This window comes from Microtus oregoni, unplaced genomic scaffold (assembly GCF_018167655.1).
Source record: "Microtus oregoni isolate MIOR12 unplaced genomic scaffold, Mior012 000054F_ref0000373, whole genome shotgun sequence".
Lineage (NCBI taxonomy): Eukaryota > Metazoa > Chordata > Mammalia > Rodentia > Cricetidae > Microtus > Microtus oregoni.
In genome coordinates this window covers 4,636,966-4,663,378 of record NW_024543830.1, presented here as the reverse complement: position 1 = coordinate 4,663,378, position 26,413 = coordinate 4,636,966, and the positions used below count along the sequence as shown (strand labels likewise).

The window sequence follows — 26,413 nt, the reverse complement described above, 5'->3', positions numbered from 1 at the left end:
GGAAGGTGGAAACAGGCAGAATCCTGGAGTTCATCAGTCAGCCACCTGCTCCAGACCAGTGAGGGGCTCTGCCTCAAAAAAAAAAAAAATCACCGAGGGTTAACCCCATCTCCATATGCACACACCAATACATGTGCACGGCACACGTGCTTACATGCCAAAAAGAAAAATCTATTTTTTTGTCTAATTCCTGTGAGCCTCTGCCTCCCGCGTGCTGGGATTAAAGGCAAACGCCACACTTGCGATCTTTTGTTGTTGTTTGGTGGTGCTCAGGTTCAAACCCAAGGCCCAAGCTCTACCAAGAAAGGAGCTAAGTATAAGTAGCAAGCCCTAGAGACTTAAGATCAAGAGTCAGAGCATCCTCTCCTCTCCCCTGGGAGTTGTCCAGCCCCACCCAAACATGCCAGCTGCCTCCATCTGTGAGAGAGACAGGGCAATCAAGGCTATATAAACCCACTGGTCATCAGGTGTCACTAATGGGAATAAATCATGCCTGTGAAGACCCAGTGCTGGGCTAGAGAGAAGCCCCAGTGGTGAAGAACACGGCTGCTCTCCCAGAAGACCTGGGTTCAGTTCCCAGCACCCACGTGGCAGCTCACACCATCTGCAGCTCCCGTTCCAGGGGAGCTGATGCCCTCTTCTGGCCTCCAAGGACATCAGGCATGCGTGTGGTACACACTCAGACGTACATGCAGGGGAAATAGTCACACACATACACACACACACACACACACAAGATTAAATGGTTCGGTGACAGGTATGGGGTACAATCTCAGGGCTCACAGCCACCCACAAATTGGATCTCAATCCCAGTTGTCCTTTAGAATCACCTGCACAGAGTCATACAAATAGATACTTAGTCCCCACCTCACATCTTTGGGCACAGACTTTGAGGCAGACATTCAAAACTAGCCTTTGAAATGACGCCACGGTGCTTGACTCCTTTCCCCCTCAAGGACAGTTCTCCTGGGTCACAGAAGAATGTCATGGTTGGATGAACTATTAACGTTACCCAGAGCTCACCCTCACCTTTACTCCCTTAAGAAGCCCTGGAGACAGTCTGGCTGTGAGAGGCCCTTGGTCACCCTAGCAGTCCTCAAGATCCAGCTCTGTCTAGAGTGCGTGCCTGATCACAGTGGCAGGAGCAGGCACCCTACAGTCCGGGTCTGTTGTCTTCCTCCCCCCTTGACAGTTCCGAGCAGTTCTGAGTCAGGCAGACATAGAATCAAACAGTTGAAAACTATGTTTAACCTCTGGATTTTGATAGAATTCTGATGCTGGCCCCAAACCTAACTGCCTTAAGAGCTAGGCAGGCTTTGTTGTGCACACCTTTAATCCCAGCACTCAGGAGGCAGAGGCAAGAAGAACTCCGAGTTGAAGGTCACCTAGTCTGTGTAGGGCATTCCACACTACATAGGGTTACGTATTAAGACCCTGTGTTGCAGGGGGAGCTAAGGACACGCCTCCTCCCTCACCCAGCTGCACTCAAGTCTGAGAAACCCAGCCAGCCTGAGGAAAACTGACCACTGTAGCCCTACTTCAGCTTCTTGCCACATCCAGTCTCTTTCCCCTCCATAAAGCTCCTCCAGTCAGCGTGCTCAGGAAGGGGATGTCTGTCTAGAATGGCGAATGTAACCCCTTCAGTTTTCCACTAAACATCAAGAGAACTCACTACCCTACACCCAAGTCATGTGATTGCACCATGTCCACCCTATACTAACATATAAAAGCCCCAGTTCTCAAGGGACTTCGGGATCAGTTAGGCCACAGGAAATGGCTGCCACAGAGATAATTCCCAGAGGCTGGAGAGATGACTCAGTAGTTCAGAGCACTCACTGGCTGTGCACGCAGAGGATCTGGGGTTCAATTCCCAGCACATGATGGTTCACAACTACCTGTAGCTCCAGTTCCAGGGGATCTGACATACTCTCCTGGTGTCCATGGACCCCAGACATGCATGTGGCACATAGACATATATGCAGGCAAAATAACCATACACACGAAATAAAAGGAAAAGAAAAAATAATGTTTACCACTACAAACAAAGTATACATGTGTAAGAGCTACACCTTGGGACAAATTAAGGAATACTTCATGAATTAATGAGGATTTGGCTTTGACAACAGATGGCCAAGATTTCAGTGGCATCCGAGGTAGAGGGAGGCTGTTTCAGACAGAGAGTGGTCTGCTTACCAGGCCATGGGAAAGTCCGTGGGCATGCTTAAGGAGGAGCTCAAAATCAAACCAAAGAGAGCTTGCCGGTGGCAGACATGGAAGAACTTCATGTCCAGCCCACGGTATCTGGCCGTGGCCTGATGGCTCAGGGCCCACTCGGTGTGTTTAAACAGAGAGACAGTAAGGTTAGAGTTGGGCTCAGGACGGATTTGGTGGAGTGGATTGGAGCAGACACCCTGGAGGCAGGCCAGGAGAGGCTGTTGCAGTGATCACAGAGGCGATAAGGGCCTGCCTTGGCCTAGAAACTGGCAACAGAATGGTTGTCACAGAAAGGGGCGGGTGGCGGACCTAAGCAATCGGCTGCATTCATTCAACCCTGTCCCTTCGTATTTCTCCACGCTGAGATGGCATCAGACAGAGCAGGTGCAACAACAATGAGGTATCACAATGCGTCCCCTGCCAGGACAGCTTGCAAGGAGGAGCTGCGGGAATGAGCACGTGGTACCCAGGCCACACTCTTCTCCCCTGCTCCCTGCTGACACTCCTTAGAATTCTATTACAGCAGCCCTGTCACCTGCCTCCTGAGGGAAGACTCAAGGTTCACCAGCATGCCACAGTTTGACAGGCACGGTGACACACAGTTGTGATAGCCATGTTCGGAAGGCTTATCAGGAAGAGTATAAGCGTTTGTGGCCAGCCTGAGCTGCATAGTGAGACCTTGTTCCATAGAAATACGATGGTACAATTGAGGAACGGGATAGCAAAGTAGGGTTGCGGTGGGTTTAAATCAGGGGCACAGCTCTGGTAGCTCTGGTGACTGGAACCAGAGTCCTACTCCAGGGCGGTCTGCGTGGGTTTGCCAAGTGAAGCCCCATGGGGAGACTGTGACAGGAAGAGAGATTAGGATAAAGCATCAGGGAATTCCTAGCAAAAAATTCAGCAGAAAGCCCAGGCTATGGTGCCATGCTGAGAGGAATTCTAACCTCAGACACATACCAATGCCAAATGATGCCAAGAACAAACCCAGGGAAGGCCACCAAGCTGAGACACCAAAAAGGCCAGAGAAGCACAAGGGTACTGAACAGAGACACAGACAACAGAGACAGTCGGAGCAGAACAATGGCAGCCGGGAAAGAAGCTGACACTTGCTCCCTTTCGTTGTTGCTGTTGTTCTGAGACAAGGTCTCACGTAGCCTTGGCTAGCCTAAAACTCACTAGGTAGACCAGGCTGACCTTGACCTGCTTATCCCTGCCTTCCTAGAACTGGGATTAAAGGCATGTGTCACCATGTTCAGCCCACTGTTTTCAAATGTATTTTTTTAATTTTTTATTTTTATATGGAAGGGTGTTCTACCTGCATGTGTGTCTATCTGTACACCACGTTCACGCAGTGCTCTTGAAGCCCAGAAATGGGTGTCAGATCCCCTGTGACTGCAGATACAGATGGCTATGAGCCGCCGTATGGGTGCTGGGAATCGAACTCAAATCCTCCGGATGAGCAATCAGTGTTCTTAACCGGTGATCCATCTCTCCAGCCCCAGCTGCTCCCATTTTAAGAAAATTGTCAGCATGAGGGATGATATGGAGAACACAGGAAGTGAGTTAGCTCTGATGAGACAGAATACTCTGCCAGTGAACAAAGAGAAGTAGGGTACGGGGGAAGCGGGGCGGATAATGAAGATGACAGAGACCATTTCAATCCATCCTGAGAAGTAGCTGGAGAGGTAGAAAATCGGGAACTTTGGGAATGTGAAGCCAAAGTGTCACATCAAGATACACAATGGGGTCAAACAGATAATCCAGAGAAGACTATGGCTGGGCAGACAGCCACCACGAGGGAAGACATGGCGAGCTAAACCTGCCCATCTCTCAGAGGACTCTGCAAGTCTAGGTTTGTATAAAATGCTCCCGTTTTTAAAGATTTTGCATCCGTCTCAAACTTTTAAGAAAGAACATGGAAAACCCAACCAAACAGAGCCCGTGGGTTGGCAGCCTGTGCAACCATGTCTGGAATGTCACAAGCAGTATTACTTCACTGTAGGGAACCAGGAAACAGGTTTAAATAATCATGGATCCTATATAGAAAATGCAGTTCGGTGAGCATTGGCGTTTTCACCATAATGGACGCCAGGAGCAGGGAAGGGATGGGGGTGCCGGCCAGCAATGCAACACTAGCTTGTCATGCCGGGGTTCTTGGACATGGCCACCAGCATAAAGAAAAATGACAGAACTAAGAGTATCTTTCACCCTAGCTGGGGTTTGACTTTTAAAAGCAGGAGGCTGGCTGGTGAGGATTCTAGCCTGAGGATCAGCCCAGAGCAGGGTGGTAGAGGGCAGAACCAATGTGAACTAGAAGGGGTGAGGAAGAACCAGGAAAGTGGGAGCAGGAAGATGGGGAGGAAGGGCAACCTAAGGCGGTATTCTCTAAGTGAATAAGGAGATGTCCAGGACAAATGACCAAACCCTTTCCCCTAAGGTTTATGGAAACAGAAAAGCCAGCCCCACTGTGCCTAAAGGCACAGGTAGGAAAGCCCGGGAACGGATGTTCCCTAAGTCCCAGCGCCATCATTCTTTTCCAAGGAATCAACTTGCTGTTGGTGATTTAAGGGATTGATTCAATTGATTTTTTTTTTTTGTCAGTAGTTAGTGGGAGGAAAGGATTGAATGTATTTTCAATTCAATAGGGAACCTTTTCAGAGACAGAACTTTATTGTGTAGTCTAGGCTGTCCTTGGACTTAGGGATCCACCTGCACGTACCTGCTTCCCAACTGCTGGCCTTAAAGGCAACACACAGCTTCAACAGGGAACTCTTAATTTGTACCCATTTTGGGAACCTAAGAACAAGCCAGAAATGCCCAAATACAGACACCAAACTTGAGGTAGGAGTGATTGAGAGGTCATGAAGGTCCCTTAGAACAGCCTAGTTCCTGTCCAGGGAGCCCATCGCCACAGCCATGCGCAGATAATAATGTGTGCTTTTCTCTCCACCTCCACACGACATTCTACTTGGGTAAAGCACATTAGGAAGGAGCCGAGTTAAACCTAGATCTATCTAGTTTTGAATCCCAGGTCACCTCTTGCTAACCGTGAGGATGTAGGTGAAGATAGTGGTACCCTTGATGGAGACAGTGGCGCTCCAGATGATGTTAAAATCTCCGGAGCACAGAGTCTAGAGCAAGGATGTCCGTGCCACAGAAGCCATTAGCCCTGACCTCTGGTGGGAGACCCGACACCCAACACAACGGCATTTGCTGTTGGGGAGAATGGGGACTGGAGAATGAGCAGGCACCATGATCATCTGGCAAAGCCAGAGGTTCTCCTTATAGTCTCTACAAAGCTAACCTTAGCCGCTGGGAAGAGCTAAGGTTCTCTTCCCAGTGAACCGCTCAGACAATGCTGAGACTCACCCTGACCTGGGAGTATTTGTCAGTCTGTGTATCAAAGGCTCCAGCAGAGCCTCCAGACTGAGCTGAAGTTCTCAGCATAGTCCCAGCCAGAACATATGAGCTCAAAGTAGAAGACAACAACCAGGGACCTGCAGAGCCCAAGGATGGAGGAGCTGGAGTGACTGAAACCCTACTTTCTACACTGCTATCTGGGCCACGTGTGGACCATGGTCACCAGGGAGTACTCAGGGAATGGGTCCACTCAACCAGAAAGCATCATCAAATTTCCAAAGATTTGATAAAGAACGTAGGATCAACAGGAACTCTGCCTATAGGTGGGAAAATGTGGGCTCCGGCCAGCAATGGGCTCAGGAATGACAGCCCTAAGGACTGCCTTCTTTGCGTGTTTGCTGGTCTGGGTGTGGCAGGAATTTTACATGAGCGTGGAAATGCCCTCCTATGAGTCACACGTACCGGGTCTCACCTGCATCTTATCTAACAGTAATTAGAAATCAATTGTGTGATAGAATTCCAGGGAGAGCAGAGCGTCTCCCCAAAGGCACCTATATAAACACCTGCTTCAGGAAGCAGTTTTACCGAAAGATAAGGGCTCACAGGTCAGCTGGTGAATAATGTTTAACCTGGTCACTGAGCCTGTAGAAGGGTCCTCCATGATATAACCCAGGACAGAAGCATGATCGAACCAATTGTCCGTCTCACTGAGGCAGAAGCGGGTGGGGGAAGCAGGGCCTATCTGGCCACATCGAATCTAGCCCTGATTTACCTTCACTGACCTCCATGACTGTCAGAAAACCTGTGCACATCAGTGAGAAGGGAGCTAACACTCCCACGAAGTTAAACCGGGTGCAGCAGCCGACGCGTACCTGAGAAGATCACTCGTCCTTGCATCTGCATACACCTATGTGACCCGAAAAAGTAGAAGTCACTAGACTTCTGTTAGAAAAAATATAGTTGGTGGGCATGTGGGGGTTAAGTCCAAAATTGCAGACAGGCTGTGAATTCCCGATGTGGTCAACCCTGGCAAAGGGCTTCCTGCCCAGACAACCACATCCCCCTCTGGCAGAGCCTCGCACAGGCTGCTTCTGCTAAGGACATTAAATGAAATCATGGTGGGGGGCTGGAGAGACACCTCAGCAGTTAACAGTTCTTGCTGTTCTTGCAGAGGACCCGAGTTCAGTCCCAGCACCCACATGTGACTCACAACCATCTGTAATTCAATTAACGCCTTCTGAGTCCCATTGGCAACCAGGCACATACACAGTGCATGCACATACATGCAGGCAGAATGCCCATACACGAAACATAAGCAAACTTTTTTTTAAATATTTATTTATTTATTATGTATACAACATTCTGCCTCAATGTATGCCTGCACACCAGAGCAGGGCGCCAGATCTCAGTACAGATGGTTGCGAGCCACCATTTGGTTGCTGGGAATTGAACTCAGGACCTCTGGAAGAGCAGCCAGTACTCTTAACCTCTGAGCCATCTCTCCAGCCCATAAGCAAACTTTTAAAGAAAAAGGAAGGAGGCGTACTGTAGCTCAGCTGACACTGACAAGAGGATCTCTGGCAAGCAAGAGATTTCATCCTTCAAAAACCACTCACCTAGAGCACAGCTTAAGATTTTGGTGCAGGCCGGGCAGTGGTGGCACACGCCTTTAATCCCAGCACTAGGGAGGCAGAGGCAGGCGGATCTCTGTGAGTTCGAGGCCAGCCTGGTCTACAAGAGCTAGTTCCAGGACAGGAACCAAAAGCTACGGAGAAACCCTGTCTCGAAAAAATCCAAAAAAAAGATTTTGATGCAGGTGGCAGATCTTAGGCCACCAGGGCTCCTGCTTTGAAAAGCAACACCAAAACAGAAGGGAAAGGGAGGCCCTAAAACATAGTTTTGCTAACTGTCCCTCCCCATTGTGACAGTTGCTATTTGGTCTTAGCTGGGGATAGTTTTAAAATGCAAAGAATTCATGGAGGCATTCCATGGAGAATTATCTAGAGAATAGTGATGACAGGCCCAGGAAGTAATTTTTATCTGTCTTTTATGATAAAGAATAAAATTTCTTTTATCAAAGGTCATTTGATCTGCCGGTACCTAGTATCCTCCGTACCGCAGGCTCCATAAATGATATTTTGTACTGTATGGTAGGCAGGACTCCAGTCTGGGAGTTCAATGCCCTCCACAATTTAATTGCTTACCTAAGAGTTTCAGGGGCTGGGAGAGAGGTGGAGTTAAAATTGTGAGAACATGAGAGAGGGTGCCCTCGCACTGTTGATGGGACTAGTACCCGAAACAGCTAAGGCCTCCTGGAGGTCAGCTGCAATGAGGGTTTCTCCCAAAAGCAGTGCCACGCTTGTCTTGGTGCAGGATCTCATGCAGCCCAGTCGTAAACCTTACCTTCAGCTGCAGACTCTTTTGCTTTTACCTGACTAGCAACCACAGGTGTGTACAGCCACACCTGGTTTATGTGGCACTGGGGACCAGGTCCAGGGGCTAGTGTATGCTGGGTGAGGGCACTACCCAGTTCCTATACTTGCTTTTCTACTCCCTTACATTTTCCATATGCCTGATCTATTAGTGGAGTCCTCCTGCCTCTAGATAAACTTTCTGACCAGTCTTCAAAAGTAGAGATTCCTAGCCGGGCGATGGTGGCGCACGCCTTTAATCCCAGCACTCGGGAGGCAGAGGCAGGCGGATCTCTGTGAGTTCGAGACCAGCCTGGTCTACAGAGCTAGTTCCAGGACAGGCTCCAAAGCCACAGAGAAACCCTGTCTCGAAAAACAAAAACAAAAAAAAAAACAAACAAACAAAAAAAAAAAAACCAAAAGTAGAGATTCCTGCTGAGGCATCAAGCATGTGTTGCTCCTTCAGAGGACCCAGGTTCTAGTTATCTCACTACCCTCGGCTGCTCCTCAGGAAAAACAAAACTGGTCTCTGCATGACCACCCACGCCCAGCCTGCCCTTTGCTCATGCCACAGGCTCTGCCTGGGTTCCCTTCCCCAGTGCTGACTACCCGTTTATAGGAGGTGCTAACTAAACACTTTTTCCATGCGGATGAATTCAGGACCTTCCCAGGTCCAGGTCAACATTCAAGTCCTTGCATGACTAGCATATTCTGTAGGTCACCCCGCCTCCTTAAGCACCTTCTTTATGTCCATCAAGGTACATTTAGCACCCACAATGAGGCAGGTGTCAGGCTCAACTGAAATTAGACAAGACATTGTCCTACCTCCAGAGAGCCCAGAATCCAGTGGAGAATCCAGTGGAGAGAGTCACAAAACACACCTACGAGCACCGATACAGCAGCTAAGAGTGAAAAGTGTGCTGTTGTTAAACACGTATTGAATCCTTTCTATAGCTACTTGCTACTTCTGAGTACGGGATGAAACCTAACGAGTCATTTCTCGTGGAGTGGGAGAGACTCTAGATGGCTAAGTTGGTTTCAGCTGGTTAGATATGCCGAGCCTAGACTCGGATGTGAGGTCTGGACTCCTTTTACTTCCCAGCCTCAGAGGCTACACTGTGCTTTGGGATCTTGTAGGTAGAGTGGAAGGAGCAATAAGTCTCCAGGCAGAAGAGCACACATGTCTTCATGGAACAGCGAATGTTTCAGAATCACCTCAGTGCAAATTCAGGAAAAAGGAAAGAAAACAGGTCAGGTTAGACAGTGAAGTGCCCTGGACTCAGGCCTAAAGATTACAGATGCCATTTCAGTCGTTTGCATCAGCATCCCCGTCAAGATAAGCTGCCTGTGGAGTAGGAAGCTCCTTGTGGTATCTTCATGCTCCATAGGTATTCTGTACAGCTGGTGGGAATCCCATGAGCTAGTCCTGTTTGGGTTGCTGGTGTGGGAGATGATGTTTCTGTTGTTTTTGTTTGTTTGTTTTGTTTTTAACTTTTGGTTTCTACGGTTCCACTCAGCTTTATAAGTACAGTTATTTGTTTCTGGCCCAGGCTCAGGTATTGGTTGTTTCAAACATAGAGAAACCTCACAGCAGCTATTAAGTAGGCAAGACGTCATCCTTCCTACCACAAACCTCTTGTCACTGCCAGGCGTCCTGTGTTCTCTGGAATCGCACACAGAACAGGGGAACTAAAGACATCATGATATGGCATGTAAGATGCATTGAACATTTAAGTTTCCCCACAGCTAAGAACTGGGCCCCACCATACACATGTGAGAAAGAAACAGAGACTCAGAGTAACACCCACATCGCACCTGGTCCCAATGCCTGCGCTCTTCACTCCCTGCACCCTAGACAAGGGTTTTTCTGTGCAGCCCTGGCTGTCCTGGAACTCACCCTGTAGCCCAGGCTGGCCTCGAACTCAAGAGATCTGCCTGCCTCTGCCTCCCAGGTGCTGAGATTAAAGGTGTGTGCCACCACCGTACTCTTAACCACTTGTCTAGAATGCCAACCGGGCAAGAAGATTAAGGAGAGCTGGGTGGTGGTCTCTCCTGAAGAACCAAGGAAAGGACTCGCTGAGGAGCTTGAGGGAATCCTGTCTACCTCCGTCTCCTCTCGCCCATCTTCTTTTTTTTTTTTTTTTTTTTTTTTCACTGTGAGTCGTTTAAACTAAGACGTGAGTGGAGAGGTCCATTTCCACGTTCAGACAGCCTGACGGGGAGTCCAAGTTCCTCAGCCTCCTCTCCCCAGGAATAGCTGACGAAAACAACCCACGACCCAGCTCCCTTCCCTCCACCCAAACATGTAAGCATCTATTCTGAGTCAGGAACTGTCCCAAGAACTGGGAACACAGCAGGTAGCAATGATCTCAGACGACAGGTGCTATGGAGTAATACGAGATCATGACGAGATGGAGGGAGGCTGGGTTTTGGAAGTCCTTCTTGGAAGGTAGCATTTGAATTCATCCTCAAGTCACAAGGAGCCCACCTTCAAAGCACAAATCCCCTTATATGGAAAAGGCCTTAGCCAACACCAAGTGTCAACTCTTTTTAGTTTGGGGTAAGAAAACAGACTCAGTGACGCCAAAAGTCTCATACAAGGTCTCCAGCAAACTGCATGGATGCCGCTTCCCGCTACTCCACGGCTCAGTTGGATACACTCATCTGAAGAGTAGGCATCTTAGATTTGGACTGTCAAGTCCCTCAGACACATTCACGTTTATAATTTTATTTTCAGAACAACCCTTGGGAAATGATGCCCAACTTTCCTTCAACAAATAACGAAATTGAGGCAAGGCATGTATCTAATGACCTGTGATCAATGATCTAACACCTTAGCCCCTGGTTTCCCAGACCTGTGCTCCCTCCCTCGGGTGAGCAGCAGCTGCCTACCAAGTGGCCTAGGACTCACAACAGCAACAACAAGCCCATACGGCAGGGACCACACAAGAGTCAATTATGAGAACAGTGTGCTCGGCCATAACACATAAATTCAAAGTCCCTGATTTGTTTGTACAGGAAAGACTAGTCAAACCGTGGCCTAAAGCAGTCAGGGCCCTGTCACTTATGGATACAGGATGACACTTTCTACACCAAAGCCCCCGTGAGAGTCTTTATAGATATAGTTGTGGACCAGCAATCTTCAGAATTAGTGGGCCCCTAGGGAGAGGTCCTGATGCTCCGGAAATGAGTTCCTCCCAAAATGCCTACACACAGAAGAATCTGGGGGAACGTCAGAGTAACACAGACATTTCAGGTTCACCCAAGACACCGAGACTGAGAGATGCCCCAGAGGGAGACTGAAGGACCTGAATTTCCACTCAACCAGCCCAGGAATCAGTGGCTTTCCTCACGGTAAAGGATTAAGCACTGGCCTGGGAGGCAGAGAGGCGGCGTTTATTTTGACGAGCCAGTAAGTTTAAGGACTAGCTGCCCTTACACCCAAAAGGCTTGAGTGGTGGTCTCAGGAAAAAAGTTCCTGGGCCTATGAGGTCTGTGGTTTCTCTCTTGGCTGTGCATCTTATACAACACTCCCCAAACCTCCGTCACCCCATCTCGTACAACCCCAGGAAAGTGAGCAGCTCACATTGATGAGTTAGGTAGAGCCTAACTAGCCCTCACAACCCCAGCAAAAAGAGCTGAGAAACCCCAGGAGACAGTCTGCACCCCTACACTTGCCCTCCTGCCACCACCAAGGGCCTCAACCCCTCCCCAAAGTCACTTGCTAGGAAAAAGAAAAAGGAAACAGCATCTCAGGCCAGATGGCAGGTTCCAGAAGCCATTCTTACCTATGAGAGAGGGAGCCACCGGGCCACTAGGAATTCTCTCTGCTGCTAACACTACTAGTCTTGGAACTTACTGGACTTTGGACAAAGATTGATTTAAAAGCTGATGTATTTAACAGGGACGTGTGGTCTGAGTTCAAGCGACCTCTGTCCTGCTCCCTGCCAGCTGGAAACCCTCAAGATCCTTCAGCCAAAAGAAGCCCTGCCCCCACCCCAGCCTAATAATGTGGGGAGTAGGAGGGCTTATCTGTGCTCCCTCAGGACAACAAAGTGGGGAGCAGAGGTGAGGAAGGGCATCTGGGGAGGAGGTGCCTCTGCCTTTCCAGTTCTATTCAATGAACAGAGGTCTGGGTCATACCCAGCTAATCCCCAATCCCAGTAGGAATCCCACTGCCCCTAGCCCAGGGTCAGAGTTGGGGATCATCACCAGCCACCTTCTGAGGCCATCCTGAGAGCAGGGCACTGCACCTCCTGCCCAGGAAGCCACCAGCAGGCTGATAAAGCCCCTGTTTACCGGTCCTGCCTCCCACTGTGCCCGCACTTGCCTGCTTGCTGGGGTCAGCAGCAGCAAAGCCAGCACCCTCCTGTCTCCCGCTGGCTGATACCTGAACTCCTCTCCACACTCTGCAGCCTCTCAGGAAGGCAGCCGGGCAGTGGACAGCGTTTTCACAAGTTCCCCTGTGGGCTGGTGCCGTGCAGCAGCTGATCTCTATCAACCCCACCCACACAAACCATCCTCACCTGGATTCCCAGCCCACACTCCTAATCCAGGGCAGGAGACAAAGCAAGCCCTAGGCTGTGGACCGGGTAGCCTCGCCTCTCTCCACTCATGACGAGCCAGCCATTAGTTTGCCCTGAGTCTTGGCTTTGCCCTCAAGCCATGTGTGACCGAAGCCAGTGGGTAGCATTTGAAACTGGCCAGCATCAGAGTCACTCCATCAGACCCAGCTGCCTTCCATCTTTAGGCCATATTCTCTTGACCGCTAATATAACTTTCAAAGCATCAGGGTGCTGTACATTTAGGATCTGAACCCCCAAGTTGAAACTCTGACTTGCCAGATTCCAGATGTTTGATCTGGGCTGATTCTCTTTCTTACAGTGTTATGGGTGGAACGCAGGACACACACAATAACAATTACAAAATTTTGATTTTTGACCTGAGTAACGCAAGAACAGCATAAGTTCTTCACTATAGATCTATAGCTCTCGTAGGGTTATCTCTTATGTGCCCCTCAAGGTCTTACATTCATTACTCGCCTCAGCCCTCATCACATGACATGACACTCATCTCTAGATAAGAAAGCTGAGGTTCATCTGTTTAATAATCCTGCCCAGGGTCACCTGCCCAGGAGGACTGAGGGGCCAGCCTTGGACTCCGCCCTATCTTCTTAACTGAGTCCTTTACAGCGGTAATAAGGCCTGCGGTCGGGAGAGCCTTCTGCCTCCTCTTCTACACCTTCCCTAGTTGTATTTGAGTGGGTAGGGATGGGGGGGGGGGGCAGATGACGATCTATTGCTTTTCTAGGAGGCGTTCTCTACTGTACAGAGACAAGTTGGGATTTCCTGGGTCATTTCCAACTTCAGGATTCGGTGATCCTAAATCTGCTTGGTGAGGCGAGGGGGCGGGGGGGGGGGCATTGTTTGTTTCTTGAGACAAGGTCTCTTTGAGTATCCTTGGCTGTCCTGGAACTCACTCTATAGACCTCGAACTCAGAGATCCATCTGCCTCTGCCTCCAGAGTGCTGGGTTTAAAGGTGTGCGCCACCACTGCCCAGCTAAATCTGCTGGGCTTTAACACACACACACCATGCACACACGCATGCACACCCTGCAGCTCACACTTGAGGATAATGCAGTGTAAGCTCTGGTTTGTCTCTAGAGTCCTGCAGGTAAGAAGCTATGAGTACAGGCTGCAGCATAGGATGTAGGGGTGGTTTTGAGTTTTGTTTCTCAAAATCCGGGCCATGGAACCTAAGGCCTTACTGTGCTAGGCCAATGCTCTTAATTCTGAGCCATAGCCCAGCCGGGGCTTTGGCATCAAGAAGATACAACATTGAATCCTAATTAAGTCGTTAATGGTTTCTTCTTTGGTTTGTTCTCTCCAGCTGGAGGCTTTATCTTCGCTCAGGCAGAAGAAAGGTAAGGTAAAAAAATCTTCCACCTACAATCCGTGTTCACTGCTTACCTGGCTGCTTCCGTTAAGGAAAGACTTCGTGTGAGGTATCCTCAACCCCAGCACCTCACTCTCCACCCCTCATCCAAAGCAGGTCTGTGACTAGGAATTTGCCAAAGAACTTTCTTTTTTTTCTCCCCAGAATCTGGGCTGAGGCAGCCATCTTCTCGTTGCCCTCCTGGTCTCTTCATTGAGCTCCATTTTGTCCTCAGACTTGAGTATTGTGTTGTTTGATCCCTTTGTCCCTCCTGCCAGAATATCAGTTCCTCAAGGACAGAGACTTGTGTTTTCTTTTAGATTTATTTTTTTAACTTTATTTATTTATATGGGTGTTTTGCCCGGGTGTGCGTCTATGTACCGCATGCATACTGGTTCCCAGCGAGTCTAGAAGAGAACACCAGATCCCTTGGAACTGTCTGGAGTTACAGACAGTTGTGAGCCACCCTGTGGGTACTGGGAATTGAACCCAAGTCCTCTGGAAAAGTAGCCAGTACTCTTAGCCACTCAGCCACCTTTCCAGCTTCCAAGAAGACTTTTATAGCCATCCAGATCTAGTAAACATTCAGGGCACAGGGCTGCTTCATGTTTGAAAGAATCAGTCCTCTTACTTCTGAGCGCACAGTGTAGCAACATGTATGAGAATGGATGGGCTAGAAGCACACGGTGATGTTTGGGACACCGTGAATGGTACCCTGCCTATTGGCAGCTCAGTATCCTGTGCCACTGGTCGGAAACACAAAGCTAAAAACACCTTTCACTATTTCCTAATGCTTCCCTCGCTGGGTCACGTACAAAGATTGGTAATAGTCCTGCAGCTGTTAGGGTGGGCAAGTGAAGCTTCTCAAGACTGGAGCAACTGTCCTGGGGCCAGGACCCCTGACTCTGCTCTGATGCCCCAGAAGCTGGGGTTGATATTCTGTTATATTTGGAAAACTCTAAGATATCATGGAGATGGAAATCCATGAATAACATAAAGACGCCAGTTCTCTCCAAACCTACTAGATAAATGATAGATGGTAGATAGATGATAGGTAGATAATAGATAGATAGATAGATAGATAGATAGATAGATAGATGATAGATAGATGATAATAGATAGATGATAAATAGATGATAGATAGATGATAGATAGATAGATCGATAGATAGATAGATGATAATAGATCGATAGATCGATCGATAGATAGATAGATATTGGCATTTCCAGTGAAAGAAATTTCCCTCATTTGCTGGCAGAACCTGGATAAGCTAGTTTTGGAAATAAAAATAACCATAAGGAAGGGAGCCAATGAGATGGCTCTGCCAGTGAAAGTGGTTTCCATTCAAGCCTGAAGACCAGAGTTCAATCCCCGAAACCCAGAAGGTGGAAGGAGAGAAACAAGTCCACGGAGTGCCCTCTGACCCCACTTGCAGGCCATGCTCACACCTGCACATGTGTCTGTACATATGCATGCACATGTACACACAGAGAGACGTAAAATTGTTTTTAAATACCAGTACTCAGGAAGGAGTTTCTTTGACTAGATACCAAAACCATGTAGTAAATGGTGGCATTTGGGGACCAGGTAGGCAAAGGAATAAACTAGAATGAAATAAACTAGAAAGCCCCAAAACAGCTCCAAACATATACAAATAGTTGATTCACGACAAAAACTGAAGACAAAGGAGCTAGACTTTTTTCATACAAACGTATGTGTATGTTTTATTTTTTTCAATCAAATATTTGTGAGATTCAGCCAAGTTGATATGTGTGCTTTACTGTCATTTAATATTAATATTTAATACTATTATAACATTCCATTTAGATAGTATCTGAACATGGGGCAGTGTTGCAGGCTGCCTGACTGGTGGCTAGGATGTTCGTCTGATTTCCGGGAGGCCCCTGAGATTCAGGCTCCTTGGCTGGTTTCCTGGGGCTGATGGCTCACCCCTTGTTTTGTCTGAATTCATGCTTGACCACGAGGTTAGGAAACAAGTAGAGTTTCGTTTGTTTGTTTGTTTGTTGTTTTTGAGACAGTGTCTCTCTGTGTAGTGCTGACTGTCTTGCAGCTTGCTCTGTAGACCCGGTTGGCCTTGAACTCACAGAGATCCACCTCCTCTGCCTCCCTAGTGCTGGGATTTAAAAGCCATCATGCCTAGCAAGGATAAACTTTTTTCAGATTTATTTTGTTATTTTTAATCGTGTGTGTGTATGCATGCGTGGAGGTCAGAGGAAATCAATTTCTTCCTTCGACTCTGGGGCTCCTGGTATAGAACTCCAACACCTCCGCCCACTGAGCCATCTCACCAACCCCACACTATTTCCCATAATGGCCGTACCCACTCTGCTTCTTCGCCAGTAGCGACACAAAGGTTCTCATATCCTCATAAACCTTCACCTAACTTGTTGGTTTGTTTATTGTGTTGAACTCATCATCCTGATGTGTGTAACAATTCATTTGCATTTCCCGAACGACTGATGCCTATAGCATCGTCGTCTTTTCATCTGCTTCCTGGCCGGTTGTACACCTCTTTACAGAAATATCTATTTAGAGTCCCTGCCCCGTTTTTAAAAAGCCGTTTTTGTTATTCATGTTCAGATGCCTCAGTTTTTGACCATGAAACAAAGACTCAGAGAGATGAAGTGATTTAACCAGAGATGTGGCGGCTGAAGGCCAGCGCATCTGTTTCGACAGCCAATGAATGCTCTCTCTCCGCAACACAAGTCAACTTGGCCACAGGGGACCTGAGAGACCCCCCCCCCCCCGCTTTTACTTCAGCTTCAACATTTGATTGTCCCGCATTACTTTTTAGTAGCTCATTAACTTACTCCAACCCTAACGTTTTAGATCCTGCTGTCCTCTGTCCCTGTCCTGAGTCAGCGTAATAACTCTCCCTTTGCCTCTGCGTTCCTGGCCTCCCCTAACATCTACAGAAGCTGGCCACGTAGGCTGCATACCTTTAGAGGAATTTATTAGGCCAGGGTCCAGATGCAGAACGGAGATAAATATTTTACAGCTGTGTGGGTTGATGGGCGGCACGTGGGACAACGCCATCCCTCTCTGCCGTGGTATACGTTGAGGGCCCATATGGTTGCTGACCAGAATTTTCTAGTGTTTATAGGAAACAGGTTTCAGGCCAGAATAGGCCTGAGGACCCCTGGAGAGCTATGAGTTGGTAAAACTTGTAAGTTGTCTGTGGAAGACTTCTTTTCTTCACTTTTATTTTCTAAAAGTGGGTGTTTGCCAGCATGCGTGTCTGTGCACTGCATGCGTGCAGGACCTCCAGAGGCCGGAAGAGGATGTTGGATCCCTTGGGACTGGAATATAGACAGTTGTAAGGCACCATGGAGGTGCTGGAAATCAAATTCGGGACTTTTAGAAGAACAGCCAGAGCTCTGAAATGCCAAACCATCTATCTCCCTTTGCCCAACTGAGAGGTCAGAACACAGAGTCTGCTTCCACCAAAGGTAAACTATGGGACAGAGCAAGAATATATATATATATATATATATATATATATATATATATATATCTCCATGCTCTAGGCTCCTGAATGTACCAACATCACACTTTTGAAATATAGGTTTTAAGGGTCTCTGCCTACTTTTCTGAGGGACACAGGGACTGTGAGTGACCTGGATTCCATCTTATAGATCCAGTTTCTCAAGAGCCCCTAGAGCAGTGGTCTCAACCTTCCTAACACTGCGACCCTTTAATACAGTTTCTCATGTTGTGGTGACCCCCCCAACCACAAAATTGTTTTTGTTGTTACTTCATAACTGTAATTTATGCATCGTAATGTAAATATCTAACATGCGACCCCCATGAAAGGGGTCATGACCCACTAGCTGAGAGCCACTGCCCTACAGGGACAGGCTAGGCAGGGACAAGAGAACAGCAGAAAAAGTTCTGAGAGGCTGGGACACCCTACCAGAGGCAAAGTGGCCCACCTCTGGCTTGACTTCAAAGAAGCCATCCCTCGTGGCTGGGCAGTGGTGGCACACGCCTGTAATCCCAGCACTTGGGAGGCAGAAGCAGGGGGATTTCAGTGAGTTCGAGGCCAGCCTGGTCTACAAAGCAAGTTCCAGGACAGCCAGGGCTGTTACACAGAGAAACCTTCTTTCAAAGTATGGCCTCCATGAGGGCTCCTGGCACCCCCGGCGTTACAGAAAACAACTCAGCTGTGGCTGTTCTTTTTGGCGTGCTCAGGCCAGGGTAAGAAGGTGACAACCCACACCTGTAGTCTCCACTCAGGATGTGGAGGAAGATTTCCAGATCAGGGCCTGCCTGGGTTACACAGCAAGCGTAAGGCAATCTGGGCAGTGTAGGGAGTCGGTCAATCAAAGAGCTCTGGGAGTATTGTTCAGCGGTAGAGCGCCTGCCTAGCCTGCATGAGGCTCTATCTCTAGCACCACAGAATAAAATATAGTAGATAAAAGATAAGTCTAGCCAGGCGGTGGTGGCGCACGCCTTTAATCCCAGCACTCGGGAGGCAGACTCAGGATGATCTCTGTGAGTTCGAGGCCAGCCTGAAACCTTGTTTCGAAAAACCAAAAAAAAAAAAAAAAAAAAAAAAGTCTAATGTACTAGAAAAAAAATCAGTTCTTACTTTAATTGGGCGCCAGGGGCACTCTTCCTCCGGAGCCTGAGGATGTGGCATCTGGTCTGGTAAGGAGAGCGGGGTACAGCCTCTGCACCAACTGCAGGATGGTCTGCCCTCACCCTCACGGTGAACCCTGGACTGGATCCTGACTTTCCTTTCACCAGGATCACACAGGAAAAGTCCTGGAGAGTAAAGTAATAAATCCTGAATCCGAGGTATTCAGCATCAGGAGACTAAGGACTCCTGGCTTGCGAGAAGATGAGAACCCACAAGTACAGGAGACCAGTTTCCCCGGCTCCTTTAAGGACAGAGTTTGGAAGGAGCCTGAGAGGGTACCCTCGTATTCACAGGGTAGGCTGGGCCAGGCTCAGGAGGCAGTGAGCAGACGTGGGTGAATGAGCTTACATGTTCTTACCTTAGTATGAGGAAACAGTGTGGCCCTGAGTTGGTGAGAAGCAAGTCTCTATCCTCAGAGCAGAATCTGGCTTTGCAATAGTGAGGGCTGCAGAGTCCACTCATCCTTCCGGCAGAACTCACTGTGCCCACTTCTGCCACCAGGCAGAGACATTGTGGAAAAACTCGAGTGACCTTTAAGTATTCAGTGGGGGTGGGGGGCTGAGCCGCTGAGACAGCCTCCACGTGCTGATCTCCGTTCAGCGAGAGGTCTAATTAGAACGGGACCTGGTACCCTCTGTGGTCCAGAAGGAAAACACAGACTGTCCAGGACACCACAGTGTTAGGAAGATGCTCTGCCTTCTAGCTTAAAAGCACAGAACTTGAGGTCCAAATTCTTGGTGAACCATTCAGTACAGACTGGAGACTAGAAATGAGGCGGAGACAGTCTTTTCACGGCCTCCTCGGTCAGCCCACTACCCAAATGCCTGAGTCTGCCATCCTTGTCTCTACAGTGACACAGTCCTGGCTCCCTCCTTGTCTTCCCTAACCGAGAACTCTGGGCTACAGCCCAACAGAGACGGGGGCGGGGTGGGGATGAAATACCCGCACTGCTTTGATGCAATTGCCCTCTGGCCCCGAGGATTGGTTTCCTTCCAGAAAGCTGTGCCAGCATAGCAGGTCACTCTTTTCTACGGAAATCCTCACATCTCCTGCCAGACTCTTCCATCCCCTCTGCCCAGTCTAGCCCATGGCTTCCTCGGTCACTGCCCATCACCATCAAAGCAGTACATGGTAGTGGGAGCTCTGCTTGGCGTAAGCGCACACGCAAACGCGCCAACGCACACGCGCGTGCGCGCAAGCACACAGGCACAATCTGAGCCTTTCACGGAGTCAGTCAAGGGAGCCGTGAGGGCAAACAACTCAGAACAGCAGCATTTCCTCCCAAAAGTATTGGCTGGACAGACTCTAGTATCCTTGCTGTTTATGAGTCTGAGGTGTGGAGATTAACTTGGGGCTCTTTGGGAGCAGTAACAAAAGGAAGACAGGAGGCAGCTGAGAGCTCCTGCAATTATCAAGGGAGCATGGCAATCCGGACTCTGCCCACAGGAGAATTACAAGGGAACGACGACATTAAAGCCACTGGGCTGTGCCGATGGCTCAATGGTCAAACACGTTCCTGTGCAGAAGGCTAGAAGCTCAGTCCCCAGCTCTGAAGAAAACAAAACCACAGGACATAATCAAAAGAGCTAGAGATATTTAACCTCCGAAGAAGAAACATTAGGGAGAAAGATTAAGTTCTTATTTTGTTTGTTTTGGGTTTGTTACACTTTATAGCCCAGGTCCTCTTGAATTCACTTGAATAATCTTAGTGCTAAGATTACAGGTATGTGCCTGCCGTGCCTAGGTTGAGAATGATTAATTTCTTCAGAGATTTGGTTGGCTCTAGAGTAAACAATGAAATGAAGTAATTATAACAGCCGACACACACTGAAGACTTCCCCTGCTGAGGACCAGGCTCACTGGCTCCCAGGCTTTGTCTCAATTATCTGAATATCAATTATTATGCCAATTCTAAAGGTGAGGGAAATTCAGAAAACTTGGATGACCTGCCCCAAATCATAATCATACAGTAAAGTGGTGAGGTGGGGCAGAAACCCGCACGGTCTGACCCTTAAGTTGTGACTTAGTCACCCATCAACCACAAACGCGGCCCGTGAGCCCTCAGCAGAATTAGGACTCATGCTCAGAAGTCCAAGGGGGCTAGGAAGTTAACTTGAGGAAGAGGTTTTCAGCACTAACTGAGAAATTCTTCAAAGGTTATCAGGTGAACTACAGAGACGTTTCCCCACCCGATTTCAGTGCGTCTCTATTCATAATGCCCGGAAATGCAAAGCACCCTAATGCCCGTCAGCTGGTGAGCGGATAATGAAAATGTCATACATTTACACAGTGCCATATTGTTCAGATGCTAGGAAAATGAAAATTGCAGGGAAATGGATGGAGCTGGAAAAGTTATTCTGAATGAGGTGAACCAGACTCAAAAGGAGAAATATTGTAAATTTTCTCTTACAATGTGGATGTTGTTAGCTTTTAAGTCTTCACTATGTGTGCTACAATCGAATAGCCAGAGGTCAGTTAGCTAGTAAGGGACTAGAGGAGAGGAGGGGAACTCCAGAGGAAAGGGAAATAGAATAAGAGACAAAGGGACCTCCACAGGAGCAGGTACAAGGGGGCAACCGCAGAGAGAGCAGGCTCCAGCCAGAGACCTCTGTGAGAACAAGCGCAAGTCAGGGACATCCAAGGGAGCAGGCCCAACCCAGGGACCTCCCCAGGAACAGGCTCAAGGCAACAACCTCAGTGGGATCAGCCCCAGCCAAGCAACCTTTCTGAGAGAGGCCCAAATGACCCCCAGGATCACAGAGCAACCCCTAATAGCACTGAGCCACCTCCAGGAGCACCAGGTGACCTCCAGAGTAACTGGAACCATAGCCCTGACTGCACCACGAGGAGCAACCATCTGGCACCTGGAAGATTGATCACCAGAGACACAGCTACACCAATCAGAGGAAAAGATGAGTAGACAAGGTAAGAACACACTCAACACCACAAAGAGCATCACAACACCAATAAAAACTAGTGGCCCTTGGGACAGGAGAGATGGCTCAGGGGTTAAGAACATTGCCTGCTTCTTCTAAGGTCCTGAGTTCAATTTCCAGCAACCACATGGTGGCTCACAACCATCTGTAATGGGGTCTGGTGCCCTCTTCTGGCCTGCAGCCATACACACAGACAGAATATTGTATGCATAATAAATAAATAAATATTTTTTTTTAAAAAAAAGCAAAACTTGAAGAACCAAATATAGATGAAGCAGAAGAAAATGACCTAAAAAATAACTTTAGGAGAATGTTTGAGGAGCTTAAGGAGGAAATGAAAAATCCCCTCAAAGAAATGAAAGAAAAGAAAAACAAAAAAATGGAAGAAATCAACAAATCCCTTAAAGAAAACCAAGAAAAAACAATTAAACAGATGAAAGAAACTATTCAAGACATGAAAACCGAAATAGAGACAATAAAGAAAACACAAACTGAGGATATTATAGAAAAGAAAATTATGAAAAAATGATCAGGAACCACAAATGCAAGCATGAACAGCAGAATACAAGAGATGGAAGAGAGAATCTCAAGCGCTGAAGATACAATACAGGAAATAGACTCACTAGTCAAAGAAAACATTAAATCTAACAAAAGCTTAACACAAAATATTCAGGAAATATGAGATACCATGAAAAGACCAAACCTAAGAATAATAGGGATAGAAGAAGGAGAAGTCCAACTCAAAAGCACAGAAAATATATTTAACAAAATCACAGAAGAAAACTTTCCCAACCTAAGAAAGAACCTAATAAAGAAATGCCTATGAAGATACAAGAAGCTTACAGAATACCAAGTAGACTGGGGGGAAAAAAAGTCCCCGCGGCACATAGTAAGAAAAACACTAAATATACAGAATAAAGAAAGAATATTAATAGCTGCAAAAGAAAAAGGTTAAGTAACATATAAAGGCAGACCTATCAGAATTACACCTGACTTTTCAATGGAAACAATGAAAACCAGAAGGTCCTGGTCAAGTGTTATGCAGACATTAAGAGATCACGGATGCCAGCCCAGACTACTATACCCACATAACTTTCAATCACCGTATCAATCCACACACCCATAAATACCTGATTTTTGACAAAGAAGAAAAATATAAAATTGAAAAAAGAAAGTATATTCAGTGAATGGTGCTGGTGTAACTAGGTATCAACATGTAGAGAATAAAAATAGATCCACATCTGTTGTTATGCACAAAACTCAAGTCCAAATGGATCAAAGACCTCAACATACAGCCAACCATACTGTACCTCATAGAGGAGAAAGTGGGAGATATACTTGAACATATTGGCATAGGAGACCACCTCCTGAATATAACCCCAGCCTCACAGATACTGAGAGCAACAATTAATAAATGGGACCACATGAAACTGAGAAGCTTCTATAAAGCAAAGGACATGGTCAACAAGACAAAACAACAGCCTACTGAATGGGAAGAAAAATTTTCACTAACCCCACATCAGACAGAGGACTGACCTCCAAAATTTACAAAGAACTCAAGAAACTAGTCATCAAAAGAACAAATAATCCAAAAAAAAAAATGGGGTACAGACCTAAACATAGAACTCTCAACAGAGGAATCTAAAATGGCTGAAAGACACTTAAGGAAATGCTCAACATCCTTAGCCATCAGAGAAATACAAATCAAAACAACTCTGAGATTCTATCTCACAGCTGTAAGAATGGCTAAGATCAAAACCACTGATGACAGCTTATATTGGAGAGGATGTGGGGTCAAGGGAACACTCCTCCATTGCTGGTGGGAGTGCAAACTGCTTTAGCCCCTTTGAACATCAGTATGGCGCTTTCTTAGAAAATTAGGAAACAACCTACCTCAAGCCCCAGCAATACCACTTTTGGTTCTATACCCAAAGGATGCTCAATCATACCACATGGATATGTGTTCATCTATGTTCATAGCAGCATTATTTGTCATAACCAGAACCTGGAAACAACCTAGATGCCCCTCGATTAAAGAATGGACAAGGAAAATGTGGTACATTTACACAATGGGGTACTACACAGCAGAAAAAAAAAAACAACAATTTGAAATTTTCAGGCAAATGGATGGAACTAGAAAACATATTCAGTAAGGTAACAAAAACCCAGAAAGACAAATATAGTATGTGCTCACTCATAAGTGGCTTTTAGACATAAAGCAAAGGAAATCAATCTGTATTTAACAATCCCAGAGAACCTAGACAACAATGAGAACTCTAAGAGAAACATACATGGATCTAAGCTAGGTGGGAAGTAGAAAAATACAAGATCTCCTGAGTAAATTGGGAGCATGGGATCATGTGAGAGGGTAGAAGGGATGGGGAGAGGAAAGGAGGGGAGTGGAGAAAAATATATAGGTCAATAAAAACAACTTAAAAAGAAATTTAAAAAAGGAATAAGAGACAAAGGGGAAACTAGACTAGGAGGATTGAATGGAGAGGGAATGGGAGGAAGCATGGGGAGGGACAATTAACAGAAGGCCATTTGAAAAACCATATGGAACAGTGTATTCCAGATACAAGAAGACTGTGTCAGCATGCACAACCTGCATAGGCTCAAGCAAGCAGAGGTCCTAGCACTGAGCGGGGACGTGGACACAGGGTCCCAACCCTAACCAAGAGCTATCTACAATTGATACCCACAGACAAAGGGAATGAGCTATACACCACTAGAGGGAATGAAACAAGGATGCAAGATATGGAGCCTTAGTGGTGGCGCATGCCTTTGATCCCAGCACTAGAGAAGCGAGGCAGGCGGATCTCTGTGAGTTCAAGGCCAGCCAAAGCTACTTAGTGAGACCTTATGAAGAAGAAGGAGGAGGAGGAGAAAAGGAGGAGGAGAAAAGGAGGGAGGGAGGGAGGGAAAAAGAGAGGGAGGAAAGAAACCATTTTCAAGCAATATCACAACAGTGTTGTAATAGGAGCAGCGGGGCTGCGTCCCCAGCACCCGGCTGCTCACATGGCTAGCTTATGCCCTGAAATAATTACACAGAAACTGTACTCTTTTAAACACTGCCTGGCCCATTAGTTCCAGGCTCTTATTGCCTTGCTCTTACATATTTATCTAACCCATTTCTAATATCCCTGTAACACCACGAGGTGTCTTACCAGGGAAGATCTTAACCTGCATCTGTGTCCAGTAGGAGAATCATGGCGATTCCTTGACTCAGCTTCTTTCTCCCAGCATTCTGTTCTGTTTACTCCGCCTACCTAATTTTCTGTCGTATTAAAGGGCCAAGGCAGTCTCTTTATTTAACCAATGAAATCAACACAAAACAGAAGACTCTCCCCATCACAAACAGCAGTGTCACCAGACTTAGGCTCACAGCCTGTACCCCTAAGAAGTCAGTTAAAACAGCCAACTTGATATGAAAATTCAGAAAATGGAGTTTTATTCATTGGGGAAAGGAACAAAGAGATCCAGTGACCTCTTAAAGTCCATCCTTGGGGTCCTGAAGTGAACTTTAAGTTTAAATAGAGGGCCCAGAGACTGGAGAGATGGTTCCATGGTTAAACACAGTTGTTGTTCCTATAGAATACCTGGGTGTGGTTCCCAGCACCCACCTGGAATCTCACAACTGGCTATAACTCCAGTTCCAGGGATACACATGAAATAAAAATATATCCTTTAAAATAATATAAATAGAGGACCAAAGCAGTCCCATCAAAGTGTGGTTCTGCCCACCATCGATGCATCCTTGTCTGAGCTTTGGTTGTGTCCCATAAGGCCGTCTGACATTTTATTAGAAGCCTGTGGAATCTTTCTGGGAGACAGATCTCTCTCCCTGAGGCTGGGCTACTTCTGTTGGGTCCATTGCTTCATAGCCTGATGTTCAACCTAAGAGACGGTGTCTCTTTGGAGTATCTTCATTTCTGGCAGGCCCATCACAGCAGCAGCTGGAAACAGAAGAGAAGCAACTGCTTGGTCTACCCAAAGGGTAGAGGCTGCATATATAAAAGATCTTATGTGTTTCAAGGGCTACAGTGAGGCAGATTGCCCTTTAGGTTAAGATTTTGTTTTTCGAGACAGGGTTTCTCTGTGGCTTTGGAGCCTGTCCTGGAACTAGCTCTGTAGACCAGGCTGGTCTCGAAGTCACAGAGATCCGCCTGCTTCTGCCACCTGAGTGCTGGGATTAAAGGCATGCACCACCATTGCCTGGCTTGATTAAGAAATTTACTAGATGAGTTCTTGATGCTGTAGACATGTAAGCAGACAGCAGAGACCAGCATAGTCAAGGCTGAGAGGCAAGGTCCATCCCTAGTGTCACTGATGGACAGACAGCACGTTAGGGGCTCTAATGGCAAATCAGACCTGTGAGGCAGACTGAACATCCTTCTCTATAGGTCCCAAAGGGGAAAGGTTCCATAGCATGAGTCTGTGGTCAGGCTACAAGAGAAGAGAATTCCAGAGAAGACAGGTGAAACTCCTAGGATGCGGGGGAGGTATGGAGGAGGGGTCCTCTAGTTGAAGTGTGACATCAGGGAGTGTGTGTACTGACAGACAAACTCTTCCACAGGGTGACTGTCTCCCTACAGCAGCAGGGACCCCAGAATCCACATGAGAATTGAGGGTTGTGGATGGGCTGTAGTCTCAGCAACATGTCTGGGGACTCTGTTTAAGGATCACAGCCAGCTCTCAGGGAATTCTCCTCAGTGGCAGAGAGATGGCAGGTGAATGTGAACTGATTAGCTATTGGTATAATCTAACGCCAGGCCAATTATGACGTTATTGTTGGTTTGAGGCAGAGTCTCTAGCCCAGACTGGCCGTGAATTTCTGATCCTCCTCTATCCCACCTAATGTATGGATCAAACCTGAGGCTTCGGGCAAGGCGGA

General features: G+C 47.3%; 1 protein-coding gene across 3 annotated transcripts in view; it reads right to left on the bottom strand.

Annotated features, from left to right (window-relative positions):
* Positions 1–18,612, bottom strand: part of Pdzk1 (PDZ domain containing 1) — a 42,682-nt gene extending 24,070 nt beyond the window's left edge. Inside the window, exon 1 of one of the 3 annotated variants that reach the window (XM_041637945.1) lies at positions 18,533–18,612. The gene's annotated coding sequence lies outside the window, so the exon portion shown is untranslated. Of the gene's footprint in view, positions 1–8,810; positions 8,891–11,773; positions 11,798–18,532 lie in introns of those variants that run through there. The other 2 variants (XM_041637946.1, XM_041637944.1) reach the window with 2 other exon arrangements.
* Positions 18,613–26,413: the final 7,801 nt, after the last annotated feature.